The sequence below is a fragment of the Tympanuchus pallidicinctus genome, unplaced genomic scaffold (assembly GCF_026119805.1).
Source record: "Tympanuchus pallidicinctus isolate F22 unplaced genomic scaffold, pur_lepc_1.0 scaffold8, whole genome shotgun sequence".
NCBI lineage: Eukaryota > Metazoa > Chordata > Aves > Galliformes > Phasianidae > Tympanuchus > Tympanuchus pallidicinctus.
The window spans coordinates 13,177,737-13,194,647 of NW_026294802.1; the positions used below are offsets into that span (position 1 = coordinate 13,177,737).

At 46.7% G+C, this 16,911-nt stretch overlaps 1 protein-coding gene across 1 annotated transcript in view; it reads right to left on the minus strand.

Annotated features, from left to right (window-relative positions):
* The window catches only part of MFNG (MFNG O-fucosylpeptide 3-beta-N-acetylglucosaminyltransferase), a 194,203-nt gene that overhangs the window by 66,069 nt on the left and 111,223 nt on the right, over positions 1–16,911 (minus strand). The gene's annotated exons all lie outside the window — the stretch shown is intronic.

The following is a 16,911-nucleotide window of genomic DNA, read 5'->3' on the forward strand; positions in this document are numbered from 1 at the left end:
GATAAAAGCAGAGGATGTGAGATAAGAGTGTTGTGTTCTTGTGCATAGCAAAGCAGCCTGAGCTCCAGCACAGCTCTGCAGTGCACCCAAGATGCAGGCTGAGCAGTGGCACCAGCAGTGGAGGAGGAGTAAATGAGACAGGAGAAAAGGAGCAGGGACTAGTGACACTGTCTGCAAGCAGGGAAGGGAATGGATATAAATACCAGAGAATTGCTACAGAAAATTACACCTGCAAGATGAAAGAACTTGATAAGCTATTGCTATCTCGTCCCTTTACCTTTCAGGGCTCTTCCTGTAAATAATGGTGCTCTGCTTCTGCCTTTTTGCTTCCTGCAGAGGGCTCTATCCACCAGGAAATCTGCAGCAGGGCCTGCACCACTGATTATTCATTTTGGTTATTTTTGCCCGAGCCACAGGAATGTTGAATTAATTTCAGGAGGCAGGGAGTGTATCTCAGAGTTGAAGCACGCACACACCCTGGAGAAGGAACGTGAAGGTTTTCTTCTGCTTGTGCTTGTGAACGTCTCCTGCATTGAATCTCTGTGTTGCTGATGTGATACAGAGTGAGTTTTCTGCCCGCTGCTCTGCAGCACGTGCTTGCGCACGCATCCACTCTTGCTGTGGGTGCAATGCAGGGAGGCAAGGTCATGGCCAGAGGTGGGAGGAGAAGTCAGAATCTGGTCCTTCATCCCAGAGACATCTCCAGTGTATATAAGAGAAATACAGACAAGCACTTGGCTAGTAGAAGATGCCCCAGAGCCTAGTATTTGGGTAAGGAATTTCTGTTCTACTGCCTCTCAGGCTCTTGCTCTGTTTGCCAAAAGCCATCAAAATGCAGCTCTTCTATCCACAGTCTGATAATCCATGCTGAGCTCTGCCTGAGCTTACCTGGATTCTTTCTATGACAGCAGTCTGTCCAAGCTCTTTCCCATCAAGGAAGGTGTGTAATGGCTGCCCAGAGAGCTGTGTATGCCCCATCCCTGGAGGTTCAAGGCCGAGTTGGATGGGGCCCTGGGCAGCCTGAGCTGGTAGGTGACAGCCCTGCCCACAGCAGGGACTGGGAAATCGATGATCTTTAAGGTCTCTTCTGACCTAAGCCATTATATGATTCTGTGATCAAACTGATCACAAGATTGAGGTAAAGATAGACCAGATTTCCCTTAGAGGCTGAGGTAGGCAGAGACACAATATGTTTCCAGACACAGTTAATTCCCAGACCCCTTGCTCAATCTCCTCAGTGCTATGAACACAGTAGTACCAAACATTGTCCACCAGCATTGCAACTCAGGAGCTCTTCAAGTGTTATGCCTGCCCCCATGCCTGCTGAATACCAATATATTTGTGCAAGGAGGGAAAAAAATGAAAAAAATTGGCCAGAATGTTCTGGCTTCATCTATAAAACTTGACAATCCACTTGTATTAGGTGTGCTTTGGCAGCCACGCTCAGAGCTGTCACAAACTTGTGATGGGAACGACTTGTGTAAGAGGAACAGCACTACCAGGCAATGAGTTTCTGGCTACCATCATACGTTCCCTTTTCTGAGGGTGCTGCACAAATGCACACATACACACAGAGAGCCCTTCAGGTACTAAATCTGACAGGCTGCTCTCTGGTAGACATGTTCATTTTTCTGCTCGTAGGCAGCATATGTGGGTCACACAGACACACATGCAGAAAACTGACACTTACTCTCTGCCAGCCCAAGGATTCCAGTGCGCACCCAATAATTCATTTTCATAATAAATGTCTGTCTGTTTCCATAAAAGGGTTGGGAGGAGAATATCCCCGAAGTGTAGGATAGAGCACATCAATGCATCTTGCCTCCTCCCCCTTCTTTCCTTCCTCCTGTTCCTGTTTATCAGCTCCTTTTTGGAAGGCTAATACATTTTAAAAAGCCTTTCTAGAAATTGCTTGCAAGTGACATAGATGGAGCAGCAGAGCCAGCAACCTCATTCAGTACCGCTTAGGTATCTAAGCAAAGAGTAGGAAAAAACCTTTGGGATTTGGAGGGGAAGGGCAGTGTAGGTGGTAGACTGAGCAGAATTTTGGATTCAGAGCCCATCAAAAGGTCTTTTCCCAGAGGTGTACTGCCTTTGGCAATGGGAGATCATCAGTAAATGGATTGCCCATCTGACACCATCCATTCCTGGTTGGCCTGAATCTGCTCAGTCCTATGTCATGCATCCTTTAACACAAAAGGAAATTCAAACAACCCTTTTCTGCCAGCTGAACAGAGGTTTTGGAGCAGGACTGCAGCCTTTCATCTCACCCTGTCTCTGTGATAAGCCATCCGCAGCAATGCAGGGGTTGCAGCCAAGAGAGGTTGACAAGTTTGCCAGCTCATACCATAAGCCTGGAGAAAGAAAAGGCTCTTCCAAGGCCCTCAGGGGGACAAGAGCCAGACTTCATACCCTCTGGAATCGGTCATTTTAATGGAAAGAAGCACAGCCTTGCCGCATCTAAGATGGTTTGAATGAAGCAGTCAGATCTGTGGGGGGCAGCAGGAGCTTCCATCCTGCCTCCCATCCCTTCTTGCCTGGAGGTGGGGGCTGGAGGAAGCCCAGGCAGATCAGGGTCCACACTTGACCAGGAGGTCTTGAACTGTCATTGCTGTCACATATGCAGTGGCTCTGCTCTAAAGTGCCTGCAACAGGGGTGTGCAGCAGTCTTATCTCATTGTGCCATTTCAAATGCTGCTGCCTCCCTGAGATGAAGATGAATGTGACCTGTTCTGGGTTATCATATTCCTATGTGTAAGCCTGTGTACAGTCATCAGTTTGCACCTGGAGGTTGATGCTGGTGGCATCTAACTGTGACAAGGCTGTGTGTATTGACCTGAAGGGGATTACAGGGAGCAAGGAGGAGACTCACTGATGAATAGTGACAAGAACATGTCTTTCATATCATATCACAGAATGGCTTGGGTTGGAAAGGACCTCAAAGCCCACCCAGTTCCAACCCACTGCCATGGGCAGGGCTGCTACTCACCAGCTCAGGCTGCCCAGAGCCCCATCCTACCTGGCCTTGAACCTCCAGGGATGGGGCACCCACAGCTCTCTGGGCTGCCTGTGCCAGTGCCTCATCGCCCTCTGAGTTGAAAATTTCTTCTTAACATATAACCTAAACCTCCCTTCTTTTAGTTCAAAGCCGTTCCCTCTCATCCTATCATTATCAGACCATGTAAAAAGTCATTCCCCCTCCTGTACTCAAGTACTGGAAGGCTGAATGAGGTCTCCCCAGAGCCCTCTCTTCTCCAGAATGAACAAGTCCAAATTCCTCGCCTTTCCTCATAGGAGAGGTGCTCCAGTCCTCTGACCCTCTTCAGGGCCCTCTTCTGGACCCTCTCCACATTACTCCTGTGCTGAGGCCTCAGGCCTGGATGCAATATCCAGATGTGGCCTCATAAGAGCAGAGCAGAGGGGGACAATCCCCTCCCTCTCCCTGCTTACCACCCCTCTTTTGATCCAGCCCAGGATACTGTTGGCATTCTGGGCTGCAATAACACACAGCTCTGGAGCTGAGATGACGCAAATATCTAGACCAAGTAATATATCACATCTGGGCAGAAGTGCAGGGAGAGGAGCATATGCCCTGCTAGTACAGCACATCTTCACTCCTTATCTTGCTGGAAAAATTGGGTTAGAGGTCCCCTTCTGGTTGTGTCCAAACACAGTTGTGTTCTGCATGCTCACAGTCACACATACTCAAGCGTATCTGTGCATGCACATGTAACATGGCCAGAACTTAGGAAAGGATTATGATGCTAAGGGACGTTGCAAGGTGAGACTTTTAACAGTTCCTTTTTTCTTTTGAGGTACTAGGCTCACCCTAATGCACCTACGTGGAAGAGATGTTTTCTTCTGCTCCTTTAACCATGGTGAGTGGAAGCAAGGTTCCTGGGGATGGCTAAAGAGGTGGTGATTTGTGCAATTAATGTCTAATCAGTTCTATGAATATTTATTGCTCATCAGCAAGCTCCTGAATGACAGCAAAGCCCCATCTGACCAGAATCACATTCACAGCTAAACCAGAGACTCCTGTGGGCTGCACAGATATGAAAGTGTATAACCATGCCATTGCTCATGGGAGACATAGAAACTGCTAGAAAATTCTACTCCAATCTTTTATGGAGGAGAAAAAAATTGACTTTTAAAAATCAACTGGCTGGGGAGAGACGCCTTGAAATACTCTGATATATTAACAAACTTAACCCATGACTGAATTTGAGCTTGTTCTTTGTGTGTGTGCGTGCGTGCTAATTTATTTTCCATTGCAACGTGGGAGAGAAAATAAAAGGGAGAGAAATATCAATTCCTGCACCTGTGTGAAAAGTCACCTAACAGTCAGGAGCTTCTTGGAGCTTGTCATTGACCCTCCCCCAACATGGCATGAAGTCTACAGAAAGATACTGTTTTGCTTCCTCAAGAAATACTGCATTCAAGGACTTTCTGCCATCATCAGAGTTCTAATGCTCACCCAGCAGTTGGGCTTGATGATCCTTATGGTCCTTTCCAGCTTGAGTTATTCTATGATTCTGTGATATCTGTGCTCCTTTCCAGAATTTCCTTTTCTCTCCTTGCCCTGATTCTTCCATCTCATTCTTTTCTCCGTCTCTTCCTTCCTATGGTGTCTCCTTCAGCTTGATCCTCTCCATAAGGGTTCCATTACCATCCCATCTCCAGCAAATCCCATGGAGGTGGTGCAGTCACCGTCCCTGGAGGTGTTCCAGAGCCGTGTGGATGTGGCACTGAGGGACGTGGTCAGTGGGCATGGTGGGGATGGGCTGACGGTTTGACCAGGTGATCATAGAGGTCTTTTCCAGCCTTAATGACTCTGTGATTGATTGATTGTAAATCTGCCTCTTCCCTCTTTTCCCTACCAGCAATGCTGCTTTTCCATCTCTCCCTGCACCTCAGCCAAGCTGTGCCTTGGGAACTCCAAGTCTGCCCTGGCAGAGCTCTAGGGAAACCCCCCTATTACCGATGCAAAGACTTTCTAAAACCAGAGCCAAACTCCTCAGCTCACCTGCAGCTTGGGTTTGTGCTGAAGGCTCTGCCAAAAGCCTGTTATTACCTAAATGAAAAAGATACATGGCCCTCCTGGAGAAGGAAGAGACACAGATAACAGTGATTTGTCTCCTGCCTGCTGCCTTATGGCTGAGAAAAAAGCCCCATATTCCAGCAGGGCTTCCAGGACCAGCTCTTGGTGGAGAGAGAGAACAGTGAGGGCTACATTTGCACTTTCTGCATGGATATGATTCCATTATTTCAGTAGAGGGGTGAGAGAAGAGCCTCTAAATTTGCACCACAGCTATCGCCTTCCTCTAATGCGGTTGTGCTTCAGCCTATACAAGACTGGAATATACAAAACGGGAGCCAGTAATAGACTCAGAATAAACAGCAAGGTATCAGAAGAGGGCAGAAGAGAGGGCTGGCAAGCCCAAAGCCATTATCATAGTGTGAAAGGGCTCTGTTCTGCAAGTGTCTGGCAATTGTTTTCCTTGCTGCAGCCACTTGCTTCAGAGCTGTGATTTCAATACCCAGGACTTAATGTGCTGCTTGGCCTCCTCTCCACAGGGTATTCAACAGGGAACCATGCTTTGCACACAGAGATGCGAGAAGGACCTCAGGAGAGGAAACGGGAAGGGATGGGGGAGCTGGCAGTTCAGGTCCATGAAACCTCAGAAATTCCCAGAAGTTCCAGCTGACCCTACACCCCCGTCATACACAGATTCACCTCACAATGGCTGACGTCCATGCAGCAACATCTTTACTCTGCTGCAGTGAAAACTGATGTAATGGTGGGTAACACAGGTGTGCACGCACATGTTTCTTTTCCAGTACAGTACCTTCTTCTGCCCATTCACCATTTCATCACACCCCTGTGCCAAGCTAGACCTAAATATCCCCAACTTACCCAAATGTAAAACCGTATCTAAAAAAACACTGTTTTATTTGAATATCCAGGGAACCTTTGTTTGGTTATATTTTGAGGTTATTTTCTCTCTCTGGAGAAGAGAAAGTACCTCACTTCTCTCTTTCCTTTCTTGTATTTGATATGAGAATTGAAATTGTCATTTGATTCCCCCAGCTCCAGGTGCTGAGGCTTTAAGGAAGATGTTAAATATCATGATGTTTAGGACAAAGCAGTGAGATTTGCATCATTTCCATGCAGTTCTTTCATCAGATAACTCAACTCCTGCTGTAAAGTGTGTTCTTAGATTCCTTTCTTCTCCCAAATGCTTACCCTCCTCTGTTCCCCAGCATCTGATCAAAACACCCCTGTACCACCTGCAGCTCTGCTCAGTCCTTTGTAATCACACACAGAAGAATCCTTTTATTCTTTAGTTTTTCTAACTTTTATTTTAGAAAATACCCATGTTTGACGTATGGCTCCATAGGGTAACGTACAACATTCCTTCCCAGCTTTGCCACAGACTTCTCCATGATTCCCTGCTTTGTTACAGACTCACCTGTGGTAGCTCCTCATCTCCATTTCCCAAATTCAGCAGTACACCCTCTTTTCTTCAGAAAATCAAAAACTCAGAATGTGTCAGAAATTGTTCGGCATGCTGCAAGATGATCCTTAAAATCATCCATTCTGTTGAGGTAAACCTTAGCAAACCCATGGGGCTTTGCAGTGGGAGAGGAAGAAGAGGGAAACTGTCCTGCAGTCAGGTTTGGAGCTGTTGCATAATTCCACCCTCCCTTCCTTCCCTCCCTCCCTTCCCTCTGAGAGCTGCTCCTGTGAGCTGAGGATTGCTAAGAAATTGAAAACCTGTTGGTGTGAATTTCAGAGATGCCTGGCAGGGGCAGCTGGAGCAATGAAGGGTTCAGTGTATTAAACTTGCCGTAGTAAAGCCATAATAGGATTTTGCATGCTGCTGCGATCAGAATGCACAAACCAGCTCAGCATCCTGCTTCATCAGACGTGCTTCCAGTACACCCTTCCTGCTCTATAACTCTCTTCCTACCTGTAGTGCTTGTCCCAGTCCTAAGGCTTTGAAAGAATGCCATCTGCACAGGATGAAGGGGGGTGGGGGGAGGTGGGGGGGCTTTCCTCTTTCTACTCTATTCCTTTTAGGAATATGACAAGCAGCATATATAGGTGGGGATGTGTTAGTGGTGAAGGGGAAAGGGCAGAAATGCTCCCTAAGAAAAAAAAGGAGCAAGAAAGTGAGTTTCTAAGGAGCTGGATCAGAAAAATATGGATAAGAAGGCTTGGGAAGAAGCAACCCAAGTGACAAGTGGAACATGATGGAAAGTAGTGAAGGAAAACCAGAAGGAGGGATGCTCCAGGGAAAGATTTAGGAATGATCTGGGGGAGGGAAAACAGAAGAAGGAGGATGTGGATCACTGAATCCAACTGTCAGCCCATCCCCACCATGCCCACTAGCTATGTCCCTCAGAGCCACATCCACACCGTTCTGGAACAGGTCATTATAGAGAGTGATGAGGTCTCCCCTGAGCTTCTCTTCTCCAGACTGAACAATTTCAGTTCCCTCAGCTGCTTGCCTTAAGACTTGTGCTGCAGACCCTTCACAGGTTTGCTGTCCTTCTCTGGACACATTCAAGGGCCTCAATTACTTTTTTATAGTGACGAGTCCAAAATAGTGGCAATAGAGCTGTGAAAAGGCAAGCACTGGGTCAGAGATGGGTTTGCATTCTGTGGTCAGGACAGCCATGGAACTGCCCACATCCCAGTGAGGAGTGTGCAACCAGTCTGCTCCTAGGAGGGATGTGAAGGGCAGCAACCTCCCCCTTTTCCGCTATGAAGAAGGTGTAAAAGAGCCCCCATCCCCAAGACACTCCCTGTCAGGCTGGGCTCCAGACTCCTTCTTAATCATGAATACAATTACAATTTGAATCACTGTCTGGAGAACCTCCTATCTATGTGTACTTTCCTTTCTATTTCACCTTTTCATTTCAAACCCTCTCAAGGTTTGGCTACTCCTTACCTCCTTCCCGAGTTCTTCAGTGGGATTTTACCCTTACAGTACATGAAAGGAGCTTATAAGCAGGACAGAGACTAAGTTTTTACATGTCTGATAATGATAGGACAAGGGGAAATGGCTGAAAGAGGGGAGATTTAGGTTTAGATGTTAGGAGGATATTCTTTACTCAGAGAGTGTTGAGTTGCTGGCACAGGCTGCCCAGAGAAGCTGTGGTGCCCCATCCCTGGAGGTGCTCAAGGCCAGGTTGGATGGGGCCCTGGGCTGCCTGAGCTGGTGAGTGGCAGCTCTGCCCAGGGCAGAGGCTGGAGCTTGGTGGGCTCTGAGGTCCCCACCAACCCAAGCAATTATGTGTTTCTGTGATTCTATGAATATGGTTGACTGTCTCCCAGTCCCTTCCCCTCACCACCACGAGGAAGAAGGCAGGAAGAGTAAGGAGGAAAGACACTATTCAGGTGCCGCTTGGGAACCACTCTGCCATACTGGCTTGGGTAACCTGCCATCAAGATGCATGCCCCAAGAGCCCATATAACCTCACCCTAACACAGAGCCAGTGGTAGCCTCCCTGCTTCTCCAACACTCTCAACCCAAAATTTAAGCCTGAGTGGAAGTGGGAGAGATTTGGATTAAAGTAAGGCAATATTTGTCAGTTAAGTAGTAATTTGGAGCTTAATTTAGAGTGGTCACCTCTGGCACACTGGGCATTTGCACAAGGAAGGTGCGAGGCATTTCTGTGCTTACTGCTCCTTTCCAGCCCAGAGCAAGCCAGGAAGGTACTTGTAGGTTTGCTCTTCAGCTGTGAGTGAGTTTGCAAAGGAAACCACATTGCTTGGGTCACTGACAACTTTTGTGGCCAGAGCCCCAGGGATGGTACTCCCTGGCTGGCTGGGTAACAAGCGCATCCATTTCGAGTGTTGGTAGTGTGGCACTCAGCCACTTGGCAGAAAGATGGATCAAATCGTAACACAGCCAAGAAAAGCCTGGGAGGGAGACAGAGTCCAACTCTGTCAGGCCAGGCTGCGGCTGCTTAACAGTAGAAGGAGAAAACTTAGTTGGGTTTTAATTTGGAATTCTGTAGTGCAAGGTCTGGGTATGGATAGATGGCAGTGGATTCCACGGTCACTATGAGAGAGTTAGGTTGCCATAGTTACTCCTCCATTAGACTTCCTTTCCAGCAACCAAACAGGCACCATTGCTGTGCCAAATAGACATCACCACAAGTGTAAAGGGAGGGCAGGGCAGACTGAAGATCATGAACAGAAGTTTCAAAAGGCATGTTGCTCCACCTCTCTCTAAAAGCACATTTCTTTCCCATTTTCTTTCTGGTACTCTATATACTGTGGTTTCCCATCTGTACTGTAAGTAGAGGCAGACCTGTCTCTTCTATTCTATGACTCTTCTTTCCACCAGCTCTTCACCTAGAGTCTGTGTGGCACAGCAGCGAAGTGGTGAGTCAAACCTGACCACGGATGGTCTTCCACCATCAGGATGAGCTAGAAAGTCCAAACCCACAGTGTTTGAGCCAGCAACCAGTCATTTCTGCCACATCTCTACCTCACTCCATAGGACATGGAGAGGTGACTCCATACCCAAGCTTCCCCTTTTCCTTTGAGGAGTGGGCCTATTTCCCTTTTTCCCTCTCAAGGGCAAGGCACCATTCCCTCGTCCTTGAGAGGAAAGCAGGTCTGGGTGATGGTGAATGTCTTCTCACTTAGAAACAGGCATTCTGTTAGCAAAATGCACGGCACGGGATTGTCATGGTGAAGTGCAGAATCATGGGAATAAGCTCCCTGACAAGAGGAAGGAGCAGCCCCATACTCAGCATGTACAGGCAGCAGGCCCTAATTTCTCCCCTGCTTTGGGCTCTGTGTGCCAGGATGAGATGCATCAGGAGAGGTACCATTTTGCTAAATCTTGAAGCTGACACATTAAATAACCATTAGCATTGCTATCCTGCCAGAGAGCATTAGTGGAGATACAGGGACTGCTTCCTCCCTGATTCCTAGCCCCAGTCCCTCCTGTCCCTTCTTGTCTCCCCAGCCCAGCCTGGTTACTGTTCCCAGTACTAACATTATCAATTACCTCAGGTTTTCTCCAACTCCTCCTTCAGAAAACATGTCATTGACATCTTTCACTAGCTCCTTCCCAAGGATTTCTGTCTCTTGAAGAAGATATTTCTCTACACCAAGCACACAAACCCACATTCAGATGCATATCTAGTAAAGGACAAATGGGAAGTCTTACCTTGTTCTGCTTCCTGGAAGCATATATGAAGCAGAAATAGCAAAGGATAAAGTTAGAAACACAGATTCTCGTATTCTTTCTTGGTTGCAGGAGTCAGTGGAATTTGCTGCCAAGATCTGATTTTGTGACACAGTGCAAATTTCTTATCAAAGCCATTCCTGCCATCCCTCCACAAGTTTGGGCTACCAAGCAATCCAAAAGCAGGATGGGTGCATCTTCTCTGCAGGGGGGGAATAGAGGTGAGGAATGCAAATAGGGTTTGCTCTGGATGTCTGTGCTCACGTTAGAATATGGAGCTGATTCGCAAGATGTGGGCCAAGCTCTCATGGACTCACTGTGTTCGTTACCAAACCTAAGTGGCCTGAAAGAGCTTATGCTCGGACAGCTAAATTCTCCTCCCCTCTACTAGAGCAGATGGGTCTTATAAATGACCCTTGGCATTCATGCATCAAACCAGGCATGAACATCATCCAGAAGATTGTTGATCTGCACAATCCACAGCCATGAATGAGAGTGGGCTGACAGCTGTGGTGCAGACAATCTGAGAACGATGCTCAGACTGTCCTGACTATGTTCAGGTCAGATGTATGGCTCTGTCCATGGGCCTTCAGGAGTTTGGGGGAAAAGGGAAGGGGAGAGAAGGGAAGGGAAGAGATATGCCCCAACTCTCCAAATAAGCGAAAATGTCTGTTCGGAAATGATTTTAAGTGACTCAAGCAAAGAAAGGGAGTGATTTGGGGAGCAGAGCAGGTTTTTTTTCTTTCTCCTGGGGTGATGATGTCAAATATCAGTGACAGAAGGAAAATTATGTCTGGATTTTATCTTGGTGGTTGTGAGCATCAGTGTAGGTGTACAAACAAGAAATTGCAAAGGCTGGAAGCTGAGATGCTGCAGACCTGTGTGCCTTCACCCACAGCATTTTTGATCCATCTATCTCCTAGTTCTCATATCAGAATTCATCTTCTTTTTCCCTATCAATTGCAGTGCTTTGGAGAAAAGAAAAATGTTTGGGTATGCAGAAGGAGAGTGTCTGCTCCTGTAATGGGATCTGCTTCAGGACCTTTTTCAAGGCAGTGGGGAATAATAAGAAAGGGAGGCAGTGATGCAACCCGAGTCTGGTCTGTCACACTAATTGGTGAGGGCATTTGAGAATGAGGGAGTGTTTATTCCCACAGGGTTTGATAGCAGAAGGAGGATTTGGTGGGAGTACAATATTGTGTACTTATACATGACTGTGTTTCTAACACATAAATACCCACCTATTTGCAGTAAATCAAGTATGGGCGTGTTTCTGATTACCTAGAAATACTGACAGATTTCTCTACTTTTTTACAGTCTCAGTTTCAGGGGATATTACCCTCACTGGACAGCTAAGAGTGGCAAATATATACTTATTACAGCTGGAAAGAGGTGCATGTTAATTGTTAGGGAGCTTTTTGCTCCACGAACAAGGATGACTCAGGCGCTGAAGATGACTCAAGCATGGGCAGAGCAGCAACCTCACAGACTGGGGTACAATACAGTATCACACAAGCTGGGCTCATGACAGCAGTAAGACCCATTAGCAATCTCAGTTAAATAAAGGTGGTGAATCAGCTCTAGGATCCACATGGGTATGCTTGAAAAACCCCTATCTGAAAGATGCTTCAAAGATTGTTCAAGAGTCCGGAGATATGCTAGAAATCAGGGGAAAAAAACTGCTTGAGTTATTTAGAAGGTGGGGAGACACTTCCTGCTGGGTCCAATAGCAATAGGGTATAGTAAGGAAAGTGTTACTTGAAGTGGCATAAAAGGAAAAATAAGTTTTCTCCCTGCAAAGTGATATTATCACATTGTACCTTATGCTGAGCAAAGGTAAAAGAAGGAAGCTGAAAGGAAGGACAGAAATCAACAAGTGTTAATGGAAAAAAGTATGCCAAGAGCAATGAAAAGGGAAGAATTGACCGAAAGCTTGAATTATAAACATCAGGATTCATTACAGTACATAAACAGAAAAAGCCCTTTAGGAAGGTGTTACTGTGTAAGTACATATCCAGAGGAAGTGTAAGAAAAGTCATTATCTCACAAAGACATCCCAATTGCGCACACACAGCGCTTTGATAGGCCCATTACAGAACCAATTCTATGGCACATCCAGCTTCTCTCCCGCGATCAAAAACACAGTGACTTTAGAAAATGGGCTGAGAAAAAGAACACCTACTGCGAGCAAGACCACAGAAGTGCTCTCAGCGCAGGTCTCTTGGCTGCCCTTGCTTCTCTCTGGATGCTCAATGTCAGCCCCGCAACAACACCTCTTGCCCGTGTCTCTTCTGAAACCTTAGCTCTATTTCTTGTTTCTGGTTCGGTTTTGAGATCGGAGTTTTGTCTGTGGGGTGAGAGATGTCTGGTTATAAAAATGCGAAGAGTGCAAGCAGATGACTCAAGGATGGGGTAGGCGGGAAGTGCTGTGCTGTCAAATTCCTGCAATTACACTGGATGAGTTCAGGTGGTTCACAATGAAGTCACAAGAAAATAATGCAAGGTGGGATCTAGGCCTTTATCTGAGAAAAAAATGTGGAACAGCAATACACGCCAGCCTGCAGGATCTTTTCGGTGAGCATGCCAGGGAAATCGTGTTCCAAGGCTGATCTCCAGATCCAAACATATCAAATTTCTAATTGCCAGATTTCTATTTACTCCTCTAAATGCCCATTGACTGTAAGGGGCTTCAAGCGTGAACGTTGGAGTCACTGTTTTTATTTCCCCTCACTGTGTTTTGTTAACACACAGACAAACAATGAATGAATGAATTACTCAGCACCAAATTAATCTCCAGTTTAGCAACATATTCCTTTTATCATCAGGGAGGATTAGACAGTCTGCACTTCCATGCTGACCAGCAAGCTCCAGCTACTGCTACTCCTGGCAACTCATGGCTGATTTGCCTTGGATTTGAAGCAACTGTTGTCAAGAACTTAAACCTCAAGAGGTGAATGGCAGGCCTCCTTAAGGTATCTTCCTTTTTCCCAGCCATCCTGTCTCTTCCTGCTTTTTTAAACCCAACCAAGGGATGAATATTATTTTCTAATGACTGAAAGAAGACAGATAAGAGGCAGGTCTTCAGATTAAGAATCCAAGAATTGATTGCAGCTCTTATCATACTTCTTTTCCATTTTTTCCCTCTTCTTCCCACCAGAAAATAAATTGCTTCAATAAATTATGTCTTTAATCTGCATAGGGGACCAGCAGCCTGGGCTCTCATTTTAATACGTTCTATATCAAGATAATCAACATTTTCTTTTCACTGTGTGGAGCAAACTAATAGATTTTAAACAATTCTATTATTTGATGACTTCTCCTGTTATTAATACAAATTGTCTCTACTCGCTTTCAATTAGAACATTTTTATTTTCTAATAAATCCCTAACAGGTTCTCTCAAACACCTCCTAGACACAGGGAGATTACACACCTTCCATTAAACAGAGTACATATCACACGCAGTGCTTTACCTTCCTCCGTTTCTCATGATTTTCCTTCTACTGGGTTCTTCCTCTTTCACTTCTCCTTCCTCTCTCTTTCTCAGCAGAACCCACTTATTTTCTTCCCCCGCTGCTTTCTCCTAAATCTATTTTTATGTGGCTATCTCAGGTGGTGAAGTCAATAAGACTCCCCATTAACAGTATTGATTTGTGCAGTCTCCTATTATTCTGCCTGCATTCCCAAGAGTGACACAGCTCACATCTAGTGCAAATGCTCTATCCAGGGCCCCCTTTTGCTGTCCTGACACATGGAAACGAAAAACTCTGCTAACCTTCTAGCGAGAGTGTACTATCACATGCACTGTTTGCAACACAGGCTGCTCAGGGGAAGGTCAGGTTGGGTATCAGGAAGAGGTTCTTCACCAGAGAGTGTCAGGCATGAAATGGGCTCCCCAAGGCAGTGTTTACAGCATTGGGCCTGATGGAGTTCAAGGGACATCTGGACAATGCCCTCAAACATATGGTCTGATTTTGGGGTTGTCCTGTGTGGATCCACAAGCTGGACTCAATGGTCCTTATGGGTCCCTTCCAACTCGGAGCATCCGGTGATCCTGAGTTTGTGATGCAACTGTCCAAAAGCATCCCCACCTGAAAGCAGAACTTATGTGGTCATTCATAGCTGGGGGAGTATTTACTTCTAGGACAGCTGTAAAAAGGAGTGGTAGGATTTCCTGCTGCAGTTCTTAGCCTGGCTGCTTTTGATCAAGCCCAATTGCATGTTGTCCTGCATGGCCAACAATTGCATCTTGTCCTCTTGGCCAAACACCTTGGCTCTTAAAGTTTTCACTCACCTTCTTGGGTCTCTGGTCATTCACAATCACTGAAATGAATGGTTGCCCAGAGTTGACTACTGATTTGTCACTAAACACTACATACATTTCTTTGTTTTTTTGGTTTTTTTGTTTGTTTTTTTTTCTCCAGCAGCACTAAGGGAGCCCCATTCAAATGAAGCAGGAAGAAACTGAGTGTATGCAATCATACTCCATCAATGAGCTTAGGACTCTGAGAGTGGTGGATGGAGAGGTAGCATTGCTGCTTTTATTTTAAAGCTGAATGAAAGCGGTGCAATACTCTCCACAAGCCTACGGCAAAGCTAATATCTGATATCCCACAGGGCTGTCATGGCATCTAGGAGCAGTCTAGGGTCTCCTTCTCAAATCTCAGTCCTATCCATTATTTAATGCTATCACAGCACTGCTCAGCTTTCAAGAGGCACCATTAAATCTGATCCGGCAGCTAAGCAGTGCTGCATGGGGGTGAGGAGCACCATGAGTGCCCAGCACACCGGCAACTCTCCCTCAGTGCAGTACCTGGGTGTTTTTAGCTGCGGTAGGTAGGACAGGGGAAGCTGACAGCTACTGTGGCAATCTGTCTTGCCTTGCAAGGAGCAGGACAGGATGAAATCAGGACAGGAAAGGTGTGGAAAAAGATCACAGCCTGGTTTGGGGAAATCATAAAATAACAGAACCATTAAGGCTGGAAAAGACCCCTAAGTTCACCAACCTCCAGCCCATCCCCACCATGCCCACTGACCATGTCTGCCAGTGCCACATCCACACGGCTCTTCAGCATCTCCAGGGACGGTGACTGCACCACCTCCCTGGGCAGCCTGTGCCACTGCAGCACCGCTCTTTCTGAGAAGATTTTCCTAACATTCAACTTGAAGATAAATAAGCAGAGATCATTAGCCTTCACCATCCTTCACCATTACAGCACAGTTAAAGCTGTAGAGGCTGCACAGCTGAATACGAAGAGGATGAAACTGCTTTGTTCACATCACCCACAGCGTGTGCCACACACACCCCCTCCCATAAGCTCACAACTTCACCTCGCCCCTCTCAGCCCAGAGGGTGGCATGTGCGTGATATCCACCCACATACTTTCTCCACCAGTGTTTTAGCAGTGCCACTCCTTGACATAAACAAACATCCATCTCTGCCCCCCCCCTGCAGGCAGTTTGCAATGTACTGACCAGCCCTACAGCTGCAGATGTGGCCCTCTGTATTGATGTAACCCTGTGCCTGCAATCCTAGCCCCCAGGATGCACACATCACCTTTTCCAGCCACATAGAAAAGCACAGCTCTCTCTGCACACACCCTCCCTGGATTGCCCTCTGGCACTTCTGTTTGCATACATTGCCACAGCCAACTTTCCTCCTCCCCTCCCGAGCAAATTTGCTGAAAACAACTGACTTCCCCAGCGCATATACATCCTCCCCTCCGCCCCAAGACTCTCTTTTGCCACGCCAGCTAGCGCCAGCCACCCACACACAAACACAGGCAGGCAGACACAGAGTGATGGCAGAGCCCTTCGTGAGCTGCTGGAGCAGAACAGATGGCTTAGCAACCAAAAAAACAGTCACTCGCTCCACAAGTTTCCTCCTCGATGTTCTGTTTGTTTTCAGAACACGTTCATTGCCAGAATAAAATCCAGGCAAGGCGAGCTGATATAAACAGCCCAGTCTCAATCCTATGAGGTGTGAAGTCCCACCTGCTTTTTGCACAGATCCCAAATAATTCTTCCTGAGGCATCCCCTTCTTCCCCCACAAATCCCTCTCCTTTGGCGTACAGATTAACTTCATGCTCTCTGTGATACTGTGCCTCACAGCTCATCTTCTTCTTTTCCCCCAGAGGGCAAACACTCTCCACACTTTGCAATGGTGATTTCAGGTCTGCATCTGATCCACAGGAGCACATTGTCCCCTGTTTTATGCTGCAGATACCCGCCTGGAAAGCATTTGCTAAACATTTGAGGCAGCTTTGTGGTGCATCTGGCAGCAACTGCCAGATCTGTGGCCACTGACACAGTACCCATCAGATGTCACGTGCTGCTAAAAGAAAGGCTTGAGGAACTGAGAATAAGTTGCAGTTTCCTATTGTAGAATGATAGAATCATTTGAGTTGGAAGGGACCCTGAAAGTTCATCTGGTCTGACTCCCCTGCAATGTCTAGGGACACTTTCAGCTCCATGAGGGTGCTCAGAGCCCCTGCAGCTTGACCTTGGATGTCTCCAGGGATGAGGCATCCACGAAATTCCAGGGCAACCTGATCCAGTGCCTCTCCATCCTTGCTGTAAAAATCTTCTTCCTCATACCCAGTCTAAACCACTCTTTTAGTTTGAAACAATTTCTCCTTGTCCTGTCCCTACACAGTCTGCTAAAGAATCTGTCCTCTTCTTTCTTACAGCCCCCCTTT